Source organism: Tamandua tetradactyla, chromosome 4 (genome assembly GCF_023851605.1).
Source record: "Tamandua tetradactyla isolate mTamTet1 chromosome 4, mTamTet1.pri, whole genome shotgun sequence".
NCBI classification, from domain to species: Eukaryota; Metazoa; Chordata; class Mammalia; order Pilosa; family Myrmecophagidae; genus Tamandua; species Tamandua tetradactyla.
This window is the reverse complement of record NC_135330.1, coordinates 6,887,130-6,909,652: the sequence shown is the minus strand read 5'-3', so window position 1 is coordinate 6,909,652 and position 22,523 is coordinate 6,887,130. Positions and strand designations below refer to the sequence as shown.

General features: G+C 38.2%; 1 protein-coding gene and 1 pseudogene across 6 annotated transcripts in view; one reads left to right on the top strand and one right to left on the bottom strand.

Annotated features, from left to right (window-relative positions):
* The window catches only part of NUP210L (nucleoporin 210 like), a 272,420-nt gene that overhangs the window by 221,317 nt on the left and 28,580 nt on the right, over positions 1 to 22,523 (top strand). The gene's annotated exons all lie outside the window — the stretch shown is intronic.
* On the bottom strand, positions 6,229 to 6,530 carry LOC143679876 (synaptojanin-2-binding protein pseudogene; annotated as a pseudogene).

Sequence of the window (22,523 nt, the reverse complement as noted above, 5' to 3'; positions counted from 1 at the left end):
TAGGAGGTCTGACAACCTTTAATATCTGTCCAGGTCATGTAGGCAGCTATGTGCAATGACCAGCTCTCAGTAGGGAGGGGAATCCCAGGCCCTGGATCCCCGCAATATATGTCCATTATGTCTAATTAAGTGACAGTATTGTTCAAGTCCTCTATTTCCTTATCAATCCTCTGCTTAGATGTTTTATCAGTTTTTGAAAGTAGTATACTGAATTATCCAACTATGACTGAAGAACTGTCTATTTCTCCTCAAGTGTATTTAGGGGCTCTACATGCATATAGTCATTATATCTTCTTGCTGGATTGAAACTTTTATCAATATAAAATATCCTTCCTTGTGTCTTTTTTTACTTAAACTTCTTTTTTTAATACATGGGCAGGCACCAGGAAACAAACTCGGATCTCTGGCATCGCAGGCAAGAATTCTGCCACTGAGCCACCATGGCCCACCCTCTTAAACTCTTTTTTTTCCTGACAGTAATAGCTACTCCAGCTGTCTTTTAATTATTGTTTGCATGGACTATCTTTTCCCACCTTTTTACTTTCCAACTCTTTGTGTCATTGTACCTAAAGTGAACCTCTTATAGACAGCATGTAGTTGGATCATGCTTTTTTTTATCCAATCTGCAATCTCTGCCTTTTTTTTTTTTTTTTTGCATGGGAGGCACTGGGAATTGAACCCAGGTCTCCAGCATAGTAGGTGCGAACTCTACCTACCATGTTGTGTATGACTTTTATTCCTCAATTACTCCATAGCTACCTTTTTTTATTTAGTTAGTTGCTTTTTTGTACTATTTTGATTCTCTTCTTTCCTTTTCTCTTTTTAGTTATTTTCTTAGGGGTTATTTAGTTATTTTCTTAGGGGTTACTTTTGTAGTTACAATTAACATCTGAAACTAAAAACAGCCTAGTTTGACTAGAACTAACCTAGTTTGGCAATATATATATATATACACACATACATACATACATCCCTCCCCCCCTTTATGTTGTTATTGTCTCAGATAACATCTTTATGCATTGTATGCCCATTAACCTAGTTTTTTTTTTTTTTGAGGGGGAGGATAGGTGTTCTTTATATTTTCATAAACCATCATACACAAAAATAAATAGTTTTCTTTCCTGCTTGCCATTTGCTTCACTTTGGGACTTTGTATGTCTCAAGGTCCTCTCAGGAGTTAATGCCAAACCCTGCCAAGCTCTTGGGATGTGGGCAGGTCCACTGCAAAAGCTGCTACACATGCCTCGAGCTACAAGGAGGGCACCAGAGGTTATGCTTCCACAGTGGGGCTGGTTGAGGTAATAAATGGGATTCTATAAGTGTTTTTATGTGGAACCAAGAGTGAGTGCAGTTGTCTAAATGAGTCCCAAAGTTACTAAACCATTTAGATCTACAGACAATCCTTTATGTCAGGATTGTTTAAAGCAAATTTCTCCCTATCTCAATGGTTGATCCAGAGGCAAGGACTTACTTTTAAATTACTCTTACTGAGAATTTTGTTTTTAAAAACCTTCCTTATTTACTCTAGCCTGATGCCACCATGAAAACTTTCTTTTTCTGAATTCCTAGAAAAATGTGACGTTTGTTGCTGCATTGTGTTGAACATGGTGTTCTAATTTGCTAGCTGCCGGAATGCACACACCAGAGACGGATTGGCTTTTAATAAAAGGGGATTTATTTTGTTAGTTCTTCAGAGGAAAGGTTCTTTCTTACATGAGAAGAACCTCATCTGAGGTTCTTTCTTACATGAGAAGGCTCAGGGTAATCTCTGCTGTCCTTCTCTCCAGGCCTCTGGGTTCCAACAACTTTCCCCAGGGTGATTCCTTTCTGCATTTCCAAAGGCCTGGGCTGAGCTTCCAGTGCTGAGATGAGGTATGCCAAGCTGCTTGAGCTGTGCTACATTGTGCTCTCTCATTTAAGCACCAGCCAATTAAGTCAAACGCCATTCATTGCAGCAGGCACACCTCCTAGCCGACTGCAGATATAATTAGCAAGAGATGAGGTTCATGTACCATTGGCTCATGTCCACAGCAACAAAACTAGGTGCCTTCCCCTGGCCAAGCTGACAACTGAATCTAACTACCACACATGGTATTGTTTCTTTTCTTTTTTTTTTTTGTATGATGTATGGTGGAAGTCACATTTCATTCTTTTTCCATGTGAGTATCCCATTATTGCAGCACCATTTATTGAATTTCTATTTGTTTAGTTTTTTTGTTTGTTTGGGAAGTACACGGACTGGGAATCGAACCTGGGACTCCCCTATGGCAGGCAAGAATTCTACCACTGAACTACCCTTGCACCCCCTTGTGTCTTTAATTATTGTTTTTGTTGTGGTGGTGGTTGTTGTTTTTAAATATTTTTATTGACAAATTTTCACATTCATACAGTCCATACATGGTATATAATCAGTGGTTCACAATATCATCACATAGCTGTATATTCATCAATATGATAATTTTTTAGGACAATTTGATTCGTTCCAGAAAAAGAAATAAAAAAGAAAAAGAAAAAAGTCTTACATCCCATAACCCTTACCCTTCCTCTCATTGACCACTAGTATTTCCATCTACCCATTAATTATTGTTTTTAATTGATACTTAACCTGATGGTATACTTTTTTTCTTTTTTTTAACATGGGCAGGCACTGGGAACTGAACCTGGGTCTCTGGCATGGCAGGCGAGAACTCTGCCTGCTGAGCCACGTGGCCCACCCTAATGATATTTATGAGTTCTTTTCATCTTTTTATCTATTAACTTTTCATCTATTTATGAGTTCTGTTAACTTGACTGTGAGCTCCTCAAGGGTCTTTAACTTTTTCCCTTCCTTCATAGAACTTTCTCAATTGCCCCAATTCTAAGTAACTTTTCTCTTTTGCTGTCTGCAATATAAATTCATCACTGAACTACCTATAAGGTCCTTTAAGATAGAGGCCATGTATTTTACTTCTTTGTAATGTTCCTTGACAAAACTAATGTCTAATTAACTTTGTAAAATAATTACTAGATCCTCTATGTTAAAAACTGGATACAATTGACTGCCTGAGGTAAAGTCCTCATAATCATCTTGTCAAGATTCATACAGCCTAGAGTCTGACCAGTATACTTGGAGAATATACCACATGAACAGAATGGTTCCCACCTCGCTAATATCCCTGGCATTCCCTAATCCCTAGTTCCAGTTTGCTAGTTGCCGGAATGCAACACACCAGAGACGGATTGGCTTTTGATAAAAGGGGATTTATTTTGTTAGTTCTTCAGAGGAAAGGCAGCTAACTTTTAACTGAGGTTCTTTCTTATGTGGGAAGGCACAGGGTGATCTCTGCTGGCCTTCTCTCAGGCCTCTGGTTTCCAACAACTTTCCCTGGGGTGATTTCTTTCCACATCTCCAAAGGCCTGGGCTGAGCTGCGAGTGCTGAGATGAAGTGTGCTGAGCTGCTTGGGCTGATGAAGTTCAGGGTTTCTCTCTCAAGTGGAAGGCACATGGCGAACACACTCACAGCTTCTCTCTCGGCTGGAAGGACACCTGGTGAGCACAGTGTCATCTGCTACTTTCTCTCCTGGCTTCCTGTTTCATGAAGCTCCCCAGGAGGCATTTTCCTTCTTCATCTCCAAAAGTCCCTGGCTTGTGGACTCTCTGCTTCGTGGTACTGCAGCGTTCTCTGCTTTCTCCAAATTTCCTTCATTCTCCAAAATGTTTCCTCTTTTATAGGACTCCAGAAACTTATCAAGACCACCCAAATGGGTGGAGACATGTCATCACCTAATCCATCTTAATAACCATTCTTCATTAAATCACATCTCCTGAGAGATGATCTGATTACAGTTTCAAACATGCAGTATTGAATAGGGATTATTCTGCCTTTATGAAATGGGATTTTGATTAGAACGTGGCTTTTCTAGGGGACATACATCATTTCAAACCAGCACACTTACTATCCTTCTACCTTTATCTTTCTTCTCCCATACCTTCCCTATGAAACACCCACTAAACTCCTTTATCCCTTAAAACTAAATTGTTTTTCCACCCTCCCTGAAAACTGTTTATTAACTAAAATCCATTCCCAGCATTTAGAGCTTTAAAAAAAAAAAAATCTAGCAATCCAGGTTCTCTTCTTCTTCTTTTTTTTTTTTTTAACTATTTTTATTGACAAATCTTCACATACATACATTCCATACCTGGTTTACAATCAGTGGCTCACAATATCATCACATAATTGTGTATTCATCACCATGAGTACTTTTTAGAACATTTGCATCACTCCAGAAAAATAAATTAAAAAGAAAAGAAAAACCTCATACATACCATACCCGTTATTCCTCCCTCTCATTAACCACTAGTATTTCCTTCTACCCAGTTTATTTTGCATGTAATCCCCCCATTATTTATTTTTTAATCATATGTTTTTACTCATCTGCCCATACCCTGGATAAAAGGAGCATCAGACACAAGGTTTTCAGAATCACACAGACACGTTGTAAAGTTATATACAATCATCTTCAAGAATCAAGGCTATGTTTCTTGAAGATGAATGTATAATGATATAGCTTTCACAATGTGACTGTGTGATTGTGAAAACCTTGTGTCTGATGCTCCTTTTATCTACTTTATCAACAGACGAGTAAAACATATGGAATAAAGATGAATAATAGGGGGAACAAATGTTAAAATAAATTTAGATTGAAATGCTGGTGATCGGTAGGGGGAGGGGTGGGGGTATGGTATGTATGAATTTTTTTCTGTTTTCTTTTTATTTCTTTCTCTGAATAGATTCAAATGTTCTAAGAAATGATCATGATGATGAATATGCAACTATGTGATGATATTGTGAATTACTGATTATACATGTAGAACGGGATGATCAAAAGTTAGAATGTTTGCATTTGTTTGGTGTTTTTGGTATTTAAAACAATTAAAAATTAATTTTAAAAATCATCAAAAAGAAAAAGAATCAAGGCTACTGGAACACAGCTCAACAGTTTCAGGTACATCCATCCAATAAACCATAAACTAAAAAGGGATATCTATATAATGCATAAGAAAAACCTCCAGGGTAACATTTCAACTCTGTTCTAAATTTCTCAGCCACTGAAACTTTATTTAGAGAGAGCCAGCCCTCTTATCTTAATTGAATCAAAAACAGCTGGTTTCATGCGCATCCTGCAGAAAAGCTGTTCCTTTTCAGATTTTGCCCATTACTAGAAATCAAAAATACTTATACATAACCTGAGAGGGTTGAGATGGCACCTTAGAGGCGCTATTTTTTCCTCCTTTAGAATTTTTGTGCTATCTTGTTTTGGTGCCACCACCACAGCCCTGACCACAATCATTCTAGCTGGGTCTTTAACAGGGTCAAACAGATGACCAGGATAGCCCAGAGACTGGTAAAACTTTACTTTATAGCTCAAAGTTTCTTTATTTTGACTTAAGCAGAGCTAGATTGTAGCAATTTACCTGAACTTTACCATTAGCTATTATGAACAGAAATATTCCGTCAGTTTTTTTTTTTTTGTAAAGACTCAGGGCATCTTGTTCAAATTCATTTCCTCATTCCTACTATAAATGCTCTATAAATCTCTTCAAATTCTTCAATTAGGATCACCCCTAATAAAACCTAGAAAGTAAAGGAGCTTTCTCGTTTCTTTAATGCTCCATAAAGCATCACTATTATATTATCACATGTGTATACTTTCATATGTATAATATATATTTACTTTTTTAAAAAAGTAAAGTGTTCCCCTTATTCTCTTTTGTTTGATGTAGGCACCCAGGTGTGTAGTTGAAAGAAATTTTAAAAGGCCACAAAAATTTCCCAAGAAAGATCACTAAGAAGAAAAATCCTCTCTTCCTCTCATCTCATGCAACTGGCTTTTAAGGAATGTCAGCTAAGAAAAAAGATTATCAACCACTGTGATGGGAAGACTGGACCTTTCTCTCTTTGGGTGGTAGCTGAACTTCTGTTGATGGTCTTAGTAGAAAATATAACTCTTCATTTGTTCTCAGCAAGTCTTTTCTTGGCTCTCCTTCAAACAATACCTTTATTCTCCATTAGATTATGAGGATTTTGAGCAGATTTTGAACAGCAAGTTCCTGGGTGGGTATATCAGTCACTTTAAATCATGTGTTGGCTATGCAGAGAGAGGGAAAGATGGGAGAATGGCAAGGAGGAGGGTGACAGACAGAGAGAAATATATCTTCATTACAGGCACTGGCGAAAAGCTAGCTTGTCAGAGTTGTTGTCAGTATGTCATGAAGGCCTAACTGCTAACACAGTGAGGGCACACGCTGGCACTGGCACCATGGCTACAGGGATGCCACTTCCATCCCCTTCACCTCAACTTCTTCCAGGTCCATTCTGCACCAGTAACCTGTACTGCACTCTCAGGGACACAGCATAGCCTGCTTTAGGAAAGAGGCCTACAACATCCTTGTGGAGCAGACTCTTTAGGTCTTGGCCTTTCACCTCCGTGGGTCCTCTGGTAAGATTGCTCTATTCTTCAGTGAACAAATAATCCACTCTTCCATTCATGTTTTACTGCTTTGCTTTTCTGGCTTCCCACTTGGGTCAGCTATTGCTCCGTAAGGTAAAGGTGAATCTGTCTCCCCACTGTATTTGCCTATGGCACAGCACTTTCAGTTTCTATTAACCTAGATTGTATTTTTCTACACATTAGGAGTTATACGGGAAGAGATGGGTCCCTGGACCAGATAAGCCCTGAAACCTAGAGAGGCCAGCCTTTCCAGAACATCAGCTAGTTCCATCTCCCTACCCCATATTACTGACAGCCTTTTCCAACATGAAAAATTTAGAAAGGCTATAGCCCAAATACCCCTTAAGAGTAGGATAGAAAGATCAGAGGTGATAATGGAGTTATACAGAGAAGGCGGGGTTTAACAAACAAATATGACTTCTGAATCATTAATTGATATTTCTTTTATTCTCCAGTATCTTAGAGCAGCTAGAAGTAAAAACCTAAAATTGTGGAATTGCAACCTATTCCAAATTCTGAAAACTGTTCTACAACTAATTGTTGTATGTGCTTTTAAATTTATCAATTTTTGTATATATGTTATCACAAAAAAGAAAAAAAGCCAATTGTTATGATAAAAAATATTTATTACTTCTAGCCATCTATATTCTGGAGTAGCTAGAAGAAAAATCTGAGAGGATGGTATGGTAGCCTATGAGAAACTCTCGGTCTGTCCTGTAGAACTGCTTGTTGAAGAGTGCTTTGAAAACTATTGCTTTTTTCGTTCTTTACTTTGTATATATGTTATAGTATACAATAAAAAAAGCTAAAAAAAAAAGTTATACAGGAGTGAAAAAGCAGTTACAAACCAAAAGTACAATAATGCAGGATTTTACATTTCCCTAAGTAGTTACCTTCACCAATGTCTTTTATTTCTTCTTATGGCCTTGAGTTACTGTGTAGTGTTCTTTTATTTTAGTCTGAAGGGACTCCCTGTAGCATTTAGCATTTTTTGGAGAGTAGGTCTTCTGGTAATGAACTCCCTCAGCTTTTATTTATCTGTAAATGTCTTAATTTCTCCCTCATTTTTTCTTTGTATCCTGTATGGCAGGGGTCACATTTCATTCTTTTTCAATGTGGCTATCCCATTATTGCAGCACCATTCATTGAATTTTTTTTTAGTCGGGGGTTGGGGAGAGTGGATGGCGCAGGAATCGAACCCGAGTCTCCCGCGTGGTGGGTGAGAATTCTACCACTGAACTATGTTTGCACCCTGTCGCCTTCATTTTTGAAAGGTAATTTTTGTCAGACATAAAATTTTTGGTTGACAGTTTTATTTCTCTAAAGACTAAATATGCTAGCCTACTATCTTCCAGCCTCCACAGTTTCTGATGAGAAGTCTTCTGTTAATCTCACCAGGATTCATTTGTATGTGACAAATTGTTTCTCTCTTACTGCTTTCGAAATTCTTTGTCTTTAGCTTTTGACAATTTCATTCTAATGTGTCTTGGTATAGATCTCTCATAGAGACTAACCTGATTGGAGTTCACTGAGCTTCCTGGATGTGTATATTCATGTCTTTCATCAGATTTGGGGAGTTTTCAGTCATTATTTCTTCAAATACTTTTTTGCCCCTTTTTTCTCTTGTCCTTTGAGTACTTCAGCCATGTGTATGTCAGTACTCTTGATGGTTTCCCACAAGTCCCTCAGGTTCTGTTTATTTTTCTTCTTTTTTTTTTTCTTTCTTCTGTGCACACTAGATAATTTCACTCATCTTGTCTTTAAGTTCTCTGATACTTTCTTCTGCCTGTTCAGATATGCTGCTAAATCCATCTATTTTCATGTATTTTGCACCTCCAAAATTTCTGTTTGGTTCTATTTAATAATTTCTTTCTTTATATTGTTCAGAATCTATTCTCCTAATTTCCTTTAGTTCTTCATATATGGATTATTTTAGCTCCTTGAACATATATAGGCCAGTTAATTTTAAGTCTTTGTCTAATAGTTCAATGTATGGGATTCTTCAGAGATGGTTCCTGACAGTCTTTTTTTTCCTATAAGTGGCCATACTTTCCTGTTTCTTCATGTGTTTGGTAATTTTTTGTTGAGAACTGGACATTCTGAGTATTATGTTGTTATTGATCTAGAAATATAGTTCTACGCCTTTGGGATTGGTAGTCTTTGTTGTTGTTGTTGAGGCTGTGTGGTTGTTGAGCCATCTATTTGTGCCCTTTCCCAAATATTTTTGCTCCCAAATGGGGAATGGAAAGGGAAAGTCCGGAGAGGTACTGCCTCTTTAATATTCCGCTGTTGCTTATCCTTGAAAGAGGCTGGAACAATGACTGCCTCAGAGCCCAGCTCCCCATCCCTACCGACAATCTGAAGTAACTGATCCAAAGCAGTGATGAGCAAGCAGACCTGTGGTACAGCCCCAGATTTTGGAAGACTAGGTCCTTATAGCCCACCATAGCAACAGCAAGTTGTACCAGTAGCCTGGGCTGTAGTCCCCACTGCTGTCTGCCATGTGGTTGGGGGATGGGGGATAGGGGATGGTAGCTGCTGCAAGGAAGTTGAAAATCCCCAATATTTAACACATTTTATCAGACTCTTCCTTCAGCTCTTCTCTGGATGCTGCACAGTGTTCCACTAAACTCCAGAGTTCCAAATAGTTGATTCGTATCTTGCCCATTAAATAGTTGTTTTGGTGGAGGAAATGATACTTGGAGCTTCCTACTCCACCATCTTTCCATAATCCTCTCACTTAGGGATCTTGACATTAAATTTATTTTAGTTCATCATAAGTTTTAAACTGATTCATTTTCTAAACTAAACAACATTAGACTTATCCTACTTATCTCCTTTTCCTTTTGTTCTGTAAATTCTAGAAACCTACAAATCATGAAGAGTCCAAATTTGAGTACTCAGAGAATACTGCATGATTTTTAATACACTTTGCTGGAAAGAGCTCTCAAAAAGCAATGTTTCCTTCAAATGATTGTATTTGTAAATAAATGACTATGTTATATGAGTAGCACATTATGATGATAATGTACATATGCATAGAGTTTAAATATATAATATAATCTTTTAACATAATTACATTTAATTATATTAATAATCATGTTTGCACTTAATGATGGGCAGTTATCATTAACAGTAAGAAAGATGGAGGCTACAGACAAACTTTATCTAGTTCATAGCATTTTACCTGACCATTAGTTTGATGGAACCTACCCAAGGTGATCTGGCAACAATGGAAGGCACCTAGGTCTGGGCTTTGTCTTAGGAATAAGGGACCTGGGGTTACGGTACCTAGCAGGTCACAGCTCAATGCCCAACAAAAAATAAATTAGAGACTTCCGGAGAAGATGGCGGCTTAGTAAGATGCACGGGTCTTAGTTCCTCCTCCAGAACAGCAACTAAAGAAACAGGAACAATACAAAACAGCTCCCAGAGCCACGACAGAGACCAAAAACACAGCATACCCCATTCTGGAACGGCTGAACGGGCAGGGAGAATCCACTGCAGTGAGATACCCGAGGGGCGCGCGTTTTCCCGGCCGGGGCGGCTGGTGACTGGGGTCCCCTCCACGCACGTGGCTCCCTGGTCTGACTGGGAACGTTGGATAGTGGGGCCCTCCTGCCACGCTTGGCGTCTCGGGCCAGCTGGGCAATTTGGACCGGCACTCCCCCAAGCCGCGGCGGCTGGCGACCCCCACTCCACGCACGGTTTCCCGGGCCGACTGCGAGATTCGGATTGGCAAGTTAAAGGAGCCACAGCATCTTTTACTGGTGGGACCCGCAGACAGACGAGCGCCACGAGCGCCACCTACTGGGCAGGATAAGAAGAACAGCCCAGAGATTTCACAGAAAAACCTTTCAACCAGCCAGGTCCCACACCCAGGGAAATCTGATCAAATGCCCAGACACCAGCAGAAAATAATGGATGACGCTCGGAAAATTGAAGATATGGCCCAGTCAAAGGAACAAACCAATAGTTCAAATGAGATACAGGAGCTGAGACAACTAATGCTGAATATACGAACAGAAATGGAAAAACTCTTCAAAAACCAAATCAATAAATTGAGGGAGGACATGAAGAAGACATGGGCTGAACAAAAAGAAGAAATAGAAAATCTGAAAAAACAAATCACAGAACTTATGGGAGTGAAGGACAAAGAAGAAAAAATGGAAAAAACAATGGATACCTACAATGGTAGATCTAAAGAGACAGAAGCTACAATTAGTGAACTGGAGGATGGAACATCTGAATTCCAAAAAGAACCAGAAACTATAGGGAAAAGAATGGAAAAACTTGAGCAGGGGATCAGGGAACTGAATGATAATATGAAGCGCACAAATATACGTGTTGTGGGTGTCCCAGAAGGAGAAGAGAAGGGAAAAGGAGGAGAAAAACTAATGGAAGAAATTATCACTGAAAATTTCCCAACTCTTATGAAAGACCTAAATTTACAGATCCAAGAAGTGCAGCGCACCCCAAAGAGAATAGACCCAAATAGGCGTTCTCCAAGACATTTACTAGTTAGAATGTCAGAGGTCAAAGAGAAAGAGAGGATCTTGAAAGCAGCAAGAGAAAAACAATCTGTCACATACAAGGGAAACCCAATAAGACTATGTGTAGATTTCTCAGCAGAAACCATGGAAGCTAGAAGACAGTGGGATGATATATTTAAATTACTAAAAGAGAAAAACTGCCAACCAAGACTTCTGTATCCAGCAAAATTGTCCTTCAAAAATGAAGGAGAAATTAAAACATTTATAGACAAAAAGTCACTGAGAAAACTTGTGACCAAGAGACCAGCTCTACAAGAAATACTAAAGGGAGCACTAGAATCAGATACGAAAAGACAGAAGAGAGAGGTATGGAGTAAAGTGTAGAAAGAAGGAAAATCAGATATGATATATATAATACAAAAGGCAAAATGGTAGAGGAAAATATTATCCAAACAGTAATAACACTAAAAGTTAATGGACTGAATTTCCTAATCAAAAGACATAGACTGGCAGAATGGATTACGACCCAGCAATACCACTGCTAGGTATCTACTCAAAGGACTTAAGGGCAAAGACACAGACAGACATTTGCACACCAGTGTTTATAGCAGCATTATCTACAATTGCAAAGAGATGGAAACAGCCAAAATGTCCATCAACAGACGAGTGGCTAAACAAACTGTGGCGTATACCTACGATGGAATATTATGCAGCTTTAAGACAGACTAAACTTATGAAGCATGTAATAACATGGATGGACCTAGAGAACATTATGCTGAGTGAGTCTAGCCAAAAACTAAGGGACAAATACTGTATGGTCCCGCTGATGTGAACCGACATTCGAGAATCAGCTTGGAATATATCATTGGTAACAGAGACCAGCAGGAGTTAGAAACAGGGTAAGATAATGGGTAATTGGAGCTGAAGGGATACAGACTGTGCAACAGGACTAGATACAAAAACTCAAAAATGGACAGCACAATAATACCTAAGTGTAATGTAACTATGTTGGAACACTGAATGAAGCTGCACCTGAAATATAGTTTTTTGTTTGTTTGTTTGTTTGTTTGTATCTTTTGTTTTTGTTTTTTTCTTTTTCCTTTATATATATATATATATTTTATTAGTATTATTATTTTAATTCTCTTCTCTATATTAACATTCTATATCTTTTTCTGCTGTTTTGCTAGTTCTTTTCCTAAATCGATGCAAATGTACTAAGAAATGATGATCATACATCTATGTGATGATACTAAGAATTACTGAGTGCATGTGTAGAATGGAATGATTTCTAAATGTTGTGTTAATTTCTTTTCTTTTTTTTGATTAATAAAAAAAATTTTTTTTAAATAAAAATAAAAATTTTAAAAATGAATTAGAGTTAGACCTTTAACAAGAACAGATGGGTCACAAAAACTAAAATGAGTATATTTCTGGAGTCAGATTAAAAATAAAAGAGGAGAAATCTGGAAAAAGCAAAGTTCTTTTTGAAATCTTTCTTTAAAATCCTGGATTTTGTATGTCATATCTAATTTTTCTTCATTTTACCTTTACTGATAGTCTTCATTTCTACACTCTTCTTCATACCTCTCTCTCCTGTCTTTTCCTATCTGTCTCTAGTGCTCCCTTTAGTATTTCTTGCAGAGCCGGTCTCTTGGTCACAAATTCTCTCAGTGATTTTTTGTCTGAAAATGTTTTAATTTCTCCCTCATTTTTGAAGGACAGTTTTGCTGGATATAGAATTCTTGGTTGGCAGTTTTTTTCTTTTAGTAACTTACATATATCACCCCACTGTCTTCTCGCTTCCATGGTTTCTGCTGAGAAATCTATGCATAGTCTCATTGGGCTCCCTTGTGTGTGATGTGTGATGGATGGCTTTTCTCTTGCTGTGATGGATGGCTTTTCTCTTGCTGCTTTTAGTTTCTCTCTTTCTCTTTGACATCTGACATTCTGATTAATAAGTGTCTTGGAGTCCATCCATTTGGAGAAATTCTGTTTGGGGTACACTGCACTTCTTGGATCTGTAATTTTAAGTCTTTCATAAGAGTTAGGAAATTCTCAGTGATAATCTCCTCCATTAGTTTTTCTCCTCCTTTTCCCCTCTCTTCTCCTTCTGGGACACCCACAATATGTGTATTTGTGCGCTTCATGTTGTCATTCAGTTCCCTGAGTCCCTGCTCATATTTTTCCATTCTTTTCCCTGTTTTCTTTTGTGTGTCAGATTTCAGTTGTCCCATCCTCCAGTTCACTAATCCTATCTTCTGCCTCTTGAAATCTAACATTGTAGGTTTCCACTGTTTTTTTCATCTCTTCTACTATGCCTTTCATTCCCATAACTTCTGTGATTTGGTTTTTCAGACTTTCGATTTCTTCTTTTTGTTTATTCTTTGCCTTCTTTATATCCTCCCTCAATTCATTGATTTGATTTTTGATGAGGTTTTCCATGTCTGTTTGAACATTCTGAATTAATTGTTTCAACTCATGTATCTCATTTGAATTGTTGGTTTGTTCCTTTGACTGGGCCGTATATTCATTTTTCCTAGTGTGAGTCATTATTTTTGCTGGTGTCTAGGCATTTAGTTTATTCTGGAGATGTTTTCATTTTTTTTACCTAGGATTTTCTTGCTGAGTGACTTTGTTGTCTATCTGTTCTTTAACATTCAGTTCAGCTTATTCTAGACCTCTAGCTTAGGTTTTCACAGATCAGAATTTTTCAGTTCTTGTTTTCTTGTTTCTTGCCCTGCCTGAATGATGCCTTTTTTTCCCCTTAGGAGGGTCTACTTTGGTATTATAGACCCAAGCCAGATTTTCCCAGACCAGACTGGCCTTTTCTCGGGAGAAAAGAGTCACATGCATCAGTTTTCCCTGAGGGTGAGACCCAGCAGGTTGAAAGACTTTCCTTTGAAGCCTCTAGACTCTGTATTTTCCCTATCCTGCCCAGTATGTGGTGCTTTTCTGCCTGTGGGTCCCACCAGCATAAGGTGATGTAGTACCTTTCACTTCAGCAGACTCTCCCTGCTAGGGGCATGGTTGAGACAGAGGAGAGGTTGTAGGCTGGCTTTAATTGCTTCAGTTTTCCAGACCCTGGGGTATGAATTCCTTGAGGGAGGGATTCCACCTGAGCTGGGCCCCACCCTTCTCCTGGGGAAGACACAGCCTCCAGACAAGCTCTCAGACAAGCTTAATTCGCCCTTGCCTGGGGCAGTTGGAACCTGAGAAGCATTCCAATTGTATCCAAAGAGCAGTCAAGCCATAGAAACACAGCACCCCCAAAAAAAGAAAAAAAAATCCTTTTTAGAGCAGGACTACTGTTCGTCAGGTTTGCTAATCAAGTTGGTATGTTGCTCGGTGTATCTCCAGGTCCTATGTGCCCCCTCAGGGCCCAGACCCTTTCAAGTATTTTGTGCTGTCCTATCCAAAAAAACTTCTGTTGTTGTTGTTTTTTCTTTTTCCATGAGCCTTGCCCCCTCTGCATGGGGGCAAAACCCAGCAACTTCAGGTTTTACTAGAGGTTCAGCTGAGCTGCAGGTCTATTTTTAGTTGTCAGAATTTGTTAATTCCACAATTGGAGCTTGGATGAGCTCAGCCCCTGCTGCTGATAAAGTCCCTTTCCTTTCCCCTCTGGGAACCAGCTTTTTGGGGAGGGGCGCCAGCCTCTGTTGCTTGGGGGACTCAAAAAGTTCTGGGTGGGGGAGAATGCAGAAAGAGGAGCATCCGGCAGTTCGCGAGGGAGCCGCGATAGACTGAAGATGGGGACGGTGGTCATAGCTCTGTTTCAGGAAATCCAATTTTTACATTGAGGAATGTTTACATTTCTTGAACTCCCTTGAAACTTCAGAAGATTTGATTCAATGAAGAGGGCATGTCATTCCAGTCTTTATCCTTCCTTCCAAAGAGAGCCTGATTTTATTGATAAAAACAAACATGAGAGACTTCCGGAGAAGATGGCGGCTTAGAAGGCACGCAGGTCTTAGTTCCTCCTCCAGAACAGCAATTAAAGAAACAGAAACTATACAAAACAGCTCCCAGAGCCATGACAGAGGCCAAAAAGACAGCGTACCCCATTCTGGAATGACTGAACGGGCAGGGAGAATCCGCTGCGGTGAGATCACTGAGGGGCGCGCGCATCCCTGGGCCGGGGCGGCTGGCGAACAGGGTCCCTTCTACACACGTGGCTTCCCGGTCCAACTGGGAACGTTGGATAGCGGGGCCCTCCCGCCACACTTGGAGTCTCGGGCCGGCTGGGCAATTTGGACCAGCACGCCTCCAAGCCGCGGTGGCCGGCGCCGCCCCCTCCATGCGTGGTTTCCCAGGCCGACTGCGAGATTCGGATTGGCATTCCCCAAGCCGCTTCGGCTGGCGACCCGGCCCCACAGCGAGAGTTTTCCAAAGTTAAAGGAGCCACAGCACCTTTTACTGGTGGGACCCGCAGACAGACAAGCGCCACGAGCGCCACCTACGGGGCAGGATAAGAAAAACAGAGCCCAGAGATTACACAGAAAAATCTTTCAACCAGCTGGGTCCCACACCCAGGGAAATCTGATTAAATGCCCAGACACCAGCAGAAAATAACGGATCATGCTCAGAAAATTGAAGATATGGCCCAGTCAAAGGAACAAACCAATAGTTCAAATGAGATACAGGAGCTGAGACAACTAATGCTGAATATATGAACAGAAATGGAAAAACTCTTCAAAAACCAAATCAATAAATTGAGGGAGGACATGAAGAAGACATGGGCTGAACAAAAAGAAGAAATAGAAAATCTGAAAAAACAAATCTCAGAACTTATGGGAGTGAAGGACAAAGCAGAAAAGATGGAAAAAACAACGGATACCTACAATGGTAGATTTAAAGAGACAAAAGCTACAATTAGTGAACTGGAGGATGGAACATCTGAATTCCAAAAAGAAACAGAAACTATAGGGAAAAGAATGGAAAAACTTGAGCAGGGGATCAGGGAACTGAATGATAATATGAAGCGCACAAATATACGTGTTGTGGGTGTCCCAGAAGAAGAGAAGGGAAAAGGAGGAGAAAAACTAATGGAAGAAATTATCACTGAAAATTTCCCAACTCTTATGAAAAAACTAAAATTACATATCCAAGAAGTGCAGCACACCCCAAAGAGATTAGACCCAAATAGGCGTTCTCCAAGACACTTACTAGTTAGAATGTCAGAGGTCAAAGAGAAAGAGAGGATCTTGAAAGCAGCAAGAGAAAAACAATCTGTCACATACAAGGGAAACCCAATAAGACTATGTGTAGATTTCTCAGCAGAAACCATGGAAGCTAGAAGACAGTGGGATGATATATTTAAATTACTAAAGGAGAAAAACTGCCAACCAAGACTTCTATATCCAGCAAAATTGTCCTTCAAAAATGAGGGAGAAATTAAAACATTCTCAGACAAAAAGTCACTGAGAGAATTTGTGACCAAGAGACCAGCTCTGCAAGAAATACTAAAGGGAGCACTAGAGTCAGATACGAAAAGACAGAAGAGAGAGGTATGGAGAAGAGTGTAGAAAGAAGGAAAGTCAGATATGATATATATAATACAAAAGGCAAAATGGTAGAGGAAAATATTATCCAAACAGTAATAACACTAAATGTTAATGGACTGAATTTCCCAATCAAAAGACATAGACTGGCAGAATGGATTAAATAACAGGATCCTTCTATATGCTGTCTACAGGAAACACATCTTAGACCCAAAGATAAACATAGGTTGAAAGTGAAAGGTTGGGAAAAGATATTTCATGCAAATAACAACCAGAAAAGAGCAGGAGTGGCTATACTAATATCCAACAAATTAGACTTCAAATGTAAAACAGTTAAAAGAGACAAAGAAGGACACTATATGCTAATAAAAGGAACCATTAAACAAGAAGACATAACAATCATAAATATTTACGTGCTGAACCAGAATGCCCCAAAATACGTGAGGGATACAAGCAAACACTGAAAAGGGAAATAGACACATATACCATAATAGTTGGAGACTTCAATTCCCCACTCTCATCAATGGACAGAACATCTAGACAGAGGATCAATAAAGAAACAGAGAATTTGAATATTACTATAAATGAGCTAGACTTAACAGACATTTATAGGTCATTACATCCCACAACAGCAGGATACACCTTTTCTCAAGTGCTCATGGATCATTCTCAAAGATAGACCATATGCTGCGTCACAAAGCAAGTCTTAACAAATTTAAAAAGATTGAAATCATACACAACACTTTCTCGGATCATAAAGGAATGAAGTTGGAAATCAATAATAGGTGGAGTGCCAGAAAATTCACAAATACGTGGAGGCTCAACAACACACTCTTAAACAACGAGTGGGTCAGAGAAGAAATTGCAAGAGAAATTAGTAAATATCTCGAGGCGAATGAAAATGAAAACACAACATATCAAAACTTATGGGATGCAGCAAAGGGAGTGCTAAGAGGGAAATTTATTGCCCTAAATGCCTATATCAGAAAAGAAGAAAAGGCAAAAATGCAGGAATTAACTGTCCACTTGGAAGAACTGGAGAAAGAACAGCAAACTAACCCCAAAGCAAGCAAAAGGAAAGAAATAACAAAGATTAGAGCAGAAATAAATGAAATTGAAAACATGAAAACAATAGAGAAAATCAATAAGACCAGAAGTTGGTTCTATGAGAAAATCAGTAAGATTGATGGGCCCTTATCAAGATTGACAAAAAGAAGAAGAGAGAGGATGCAAATAAATAAGATCAGAAATGGAAGAGGAGACATAACCACTGACCTCACAGAAATAGCAGAGGTAATAACAGGATACTATGAACAACTTTACGCTAATAAATACAACAATTTAGATGAAATGGATGGGTTCCTGGAAAGACATGAACAACCAACTTTGACTCAAGAAGAAATAGATGACCTCAACAAACCAATCACAAGTAAAGAAATTGAATTAGTCGTTCAAAAGCTTCCTAAAAAGAAAAGTCCAGGACCAGACGGCTTCACATGTGAATTCTATCAAACATTCCAGAAAGAATTAGTACCAACTCTCCTCAAACTCTTCAAAAAAATCGAAGTGGAGGGAAAACTACCTAATTCATTCTATGAAGCCAACATCACCCTCATACCAAAACCAGGCAAAGATATTACAAAAAAAAGAAAACTACAGACCAATCTCTCTAATGAATATAGATGCAAAAACCCTCAATAAAATTCTAGCAAATCGTATCCAACAACACATTAAAAGAATTATACATCATGACCAAGTAGGATTCATCCCAGGTATGCAAGGATGGTTCAACATAAGAAAATCAATTAATGTAATACACCACATCAACAAATCAAAGCAGAAAAATCACATGATCATCTCAATTGATGCAGAGAAGGCATTTGACAAGATTCAACATCCTTTCCTGTTGAAAACACTTCAAAAGATAGGAATACAAGGGAACTTCCTTAAAATGATAGAGGGAATATATGAAAAACCCACAGCTAATATCATCCTCAATGGGGAAAAATTGAAAACTTTCCCCCTAAGATCAGGAAAAAGACAAGGATGTCCACTATCACCACTATTATTCAACATCGTGTTGGAGGTTCTAGCCAGAGCAATTAGACAAGAAAAAGAAATACAAGGCATCAAAACTGGAAAGGAAGAAGTAAAACTATCACTGTTTGCAGACGATACGATACTATACGTCGAAAACCCGGAAAAATCCACAACAAAACTACTAGAGCTAATAAATGAGTACAGCAAAGTAGCAGGTTACAAGCTCAACATTCAAAAATCTGTTGCATTTCTATACACTAGCAATGAACAAGCTGAGGGGGAAATCAAGAAAAGAATTCCATTTACAATTGCAACTAAAAGGATAAAATACCTAGGAATAAATTTAACTAAAGAGACAAAAAACCTATATAAAGAAAACTACAAAAAACTGTTAAAAGAAATCACAGAGGACCTAAATAGATGGAAGGGCATACCGTGTTCATGGACTGGAAGACTAAATATACTTAAGATGTCAATCCTACCTAAATTGATTTACAGATTCAATGCAATACCAATCAAAATCCCAACAACTTATTTTTCAGAAATAGAAAAACCAATAAGCAAATTTATCTGGAAGGGCAGGTTGCCCCGAATTGCTAAAAACATCTTGAGGGAAAAAAACGAAGCTGGAGGTCTCGCGCTGCCTGACTTTAAGGCATATTATGAAGCCACAGTGGTCAAAACAGCATGGTATTGGCATAAAGATAGATATATCGACCAATGGAATTGAATAGAGTGCTCAGATATAGACCCTCTCATCTATGGACATTTGATCTTTGATCAGGCAGTCAAGCCAACTCACCTGGGACAGAACAGTCTCTTCAATAAATGGTGCCTAGAGAACTGGATATCCATATGCAAAAGAATGAAAGAAGACCCATATCTCACACCCTATACAGAAGTTAACTCAAAATGGATCAAAGATCTAAACATTAGGTCTAAGACCATAAAACAGTTAGAGGAAAATGTTGGGAGATATCTTATGAAACTTACAATTAGAGGCGGTTTTATGGACCTTACACCTAAAGCAAGAGCACTGAAGAAGGAAATAAATAAATGGGAGCTCCTCAAAATTAAACACTTTTGTGCATCAAAGAACTTCATCAAGAAAGTAGAAAGACAGCCTACACAATGGGAAATAATATTTGGAAATGACATATCAGATAAAGGTCTAGTATCCAGAATTTATAAAGAGATTGTTCAACTCAACAACAAAAAGACAGCCAACCCAATTACAAAATGGGAAAAAGACTTGAACAGACACCTCTCAGAAGAGGAAATACAAATGGCCAAAAGGCACATGAAGAGATGCTCAATGTCCCTGGCCATTAGAGAAATGCAAATCAAAACCACAATGAGATATCATCTCACACCCACCAGAATGGCCATTATCAACAAAACAGAAAATGACAAGTGCTGGAGAGGATGCGGTGAAAGAGGCACACTTATCCACTGTTGGTGGGAATGTCAAATGTTGCAACCACTGTGGAAGGCAGTTTGGTGGTTCCTCAAAAAGCTGAATATAGAATTGCCATACGACCCAGCAATACCATTGCTGGAAATCTACTCAAAGGACTTAAGGGCAAAAACTCAAACGGACATTTGCACACCAATGTTTATAGCAGCGTTATTTACAATTGCAAAGAGATGGAAACAGCCAAAATGTCCATCAACAGAAGAATGGCTAAACAAACTGTGGTATATACATACGATGGAATATTATGCAGCTTTAAGACAGGATAAACTTATGAAGCATGTAATAACATGGATGGACCTAGAGAACATTATGCTGAGTGAGTCTAGTCAAAAACTAAAAGACAAATACTGTATGGTCCCAATGATGTGAATTGACATTCGAGAATAAACTTGGAATATGTCATTGGTAACAGAGTCCAGCAGGAGTTAGAAACAGGGTAAGATAATGGGTAATTGGAGCTGAAGGGTTACAGACTGTGCAACAGGACTAGATACAAAAACTCAAAAATGGACAGCACAATAATACCTAATTGTAAAGTAATCATGTTAAAACACTGAATGAAGCTGCATCCGAGCTATAGGTTTTTGTTTTGTTTTGTTTTGTTTTGTTTTTACTATTATTACTTTTATTTTTTTCTCTATATTAACATTCTATATCTTTTTCGGTTGTGTTGCTAGTTCTTATAAACCGATGCAAATGTACTAAGAAACGATGATCATGCATCTATGTGATGATGTTAAGAATTACTGATTCCATATGTAGAATGGTATGATTTCTAAATGTTGGGTTAATTTCTTTTTTTCCGTTAATTAATAAAAAAAAATTCGATTGCTAAAACATAAAAAAAAATTTTTTTAATTAAAATAAATAAATAAATAATAGGGGGAAGAAGTGTTAAAATAAATTTAGTTTGAAATGCTAGTGATCAATGAAGGCAAGGGGTAAGGGGTTGATAGGTATAATCTTTTTTTTTCTTTCCTGTGTTCGTTTCATTTCTTTTTCAAATGTTTTTTTTGTTTCTTTTTCTGAACTAATGCAAATGTTCTAAGAAATGATGAATATGCAACTAGGTGATGATATTGTGAATTGCTGATTATGTATGTTTTATTTTGTTTCTTATTTTTTTAATTAATAAATAAATAAATTTTTTTAAAAATTCAAAAATGATACAATACTACCTGATTGTAGCACAATAATGTTAAAACACTGAATGAAGCTGAATGTGAGAATGATAGAGGGAGGAGGCCTGGGGGCACAAATGAAATCAGAAGGAAAGATATGTGATAAAGATATGTGATAGTATAATCTAGGAATGCCTAAAGTGTGTAATGATGGTGACTAAATGTACAAATTTAAAATTGTTTTTGCATGAGGAAGAACAAAGGCATGTCAATACTGTAGGATGTTAAAAATAGATGGTAATTAATATTTTAAAACTTTAACTTATGTGTGAGACTAAAGCAAAAATGTTTATTTGGTAAAAAAAAAAAAAAAAAAAAATCCTGTATCTTGGGCAGATCATGGTAGCTCAGTGGCAGAGTTCTCGCCTGCCATGCCGGAGACCCAGATTCGATTCCTGGTGCTTGCCCATGTAAAAAAAAAAGAAAAAAAATCCTGGATCTTGGGCAACTCTGGTGGTTGGGTTTTCCTGCTTATCTCTCAGGGTCTGACCAGGACTTGGTTATATTTGGAATTGAGGAGAGATGGAACTGTACTTACTTTGGTACAGGTCTGCAAAGAGATTTGTTTTTTTGTTTTGTTTTGTTTGTATTGAACAGCAAACAGCATTGTATGAAAGGAGATGGCCTAGGCCTTAGTCTTTGTTCTAATTCTTCCTTCCTCCAATTTTCTTACCTAAAGCATCATTCCTTCCACTAGCAAAAGAAATGATTAAGAGCCATACAAAGGTTTTCTTTTCCTGCCTCAAACCCAGTATTCGGCAAACTGGGTATTGAAATGGGGCAACTGAAATATCTACATGCCCAAAAGATAGATTTCCTGTACTATAGAAATCCATTTCAAAAATCACTTCCCTCATTTCCATTCTTCTATCAGTGAATTGACTTAGAATCTTAGTTACTTAAACACTGCAAACAGAGGTTGAAACTTGAGAGGTGAATATGCTGTTGGAAATATAAAGATAACTATGAAAATAAGCTCTTATATGTATAACATAGTGAATTTTTTTCCTACAATAGTACTTTATTATTATTATTAATATTATTAGTAATATAGAAATGATACCATCTAGAGCATCTAAAGATTCACTTGGATTAAACAACTATAAACCATTCATTCTTCAGCATGAAACTTTTTTCCAGATACCTGATTGAGATCTGCACAAAGAAAAAGAAAGTTTTATATACAAAGAAAATAGAGGGAAATATGATTTTAGAACTTGTGACTATTTATGTGAGTGAAGAAAGCTAGAAGCATAGTCTGGCGGGCTCTGGCCAGCAAGAAAGCAAGGAAGAGAGGACACGAAATGAATGCCAAAGGGGTAGACAAGAGTCTACTTCA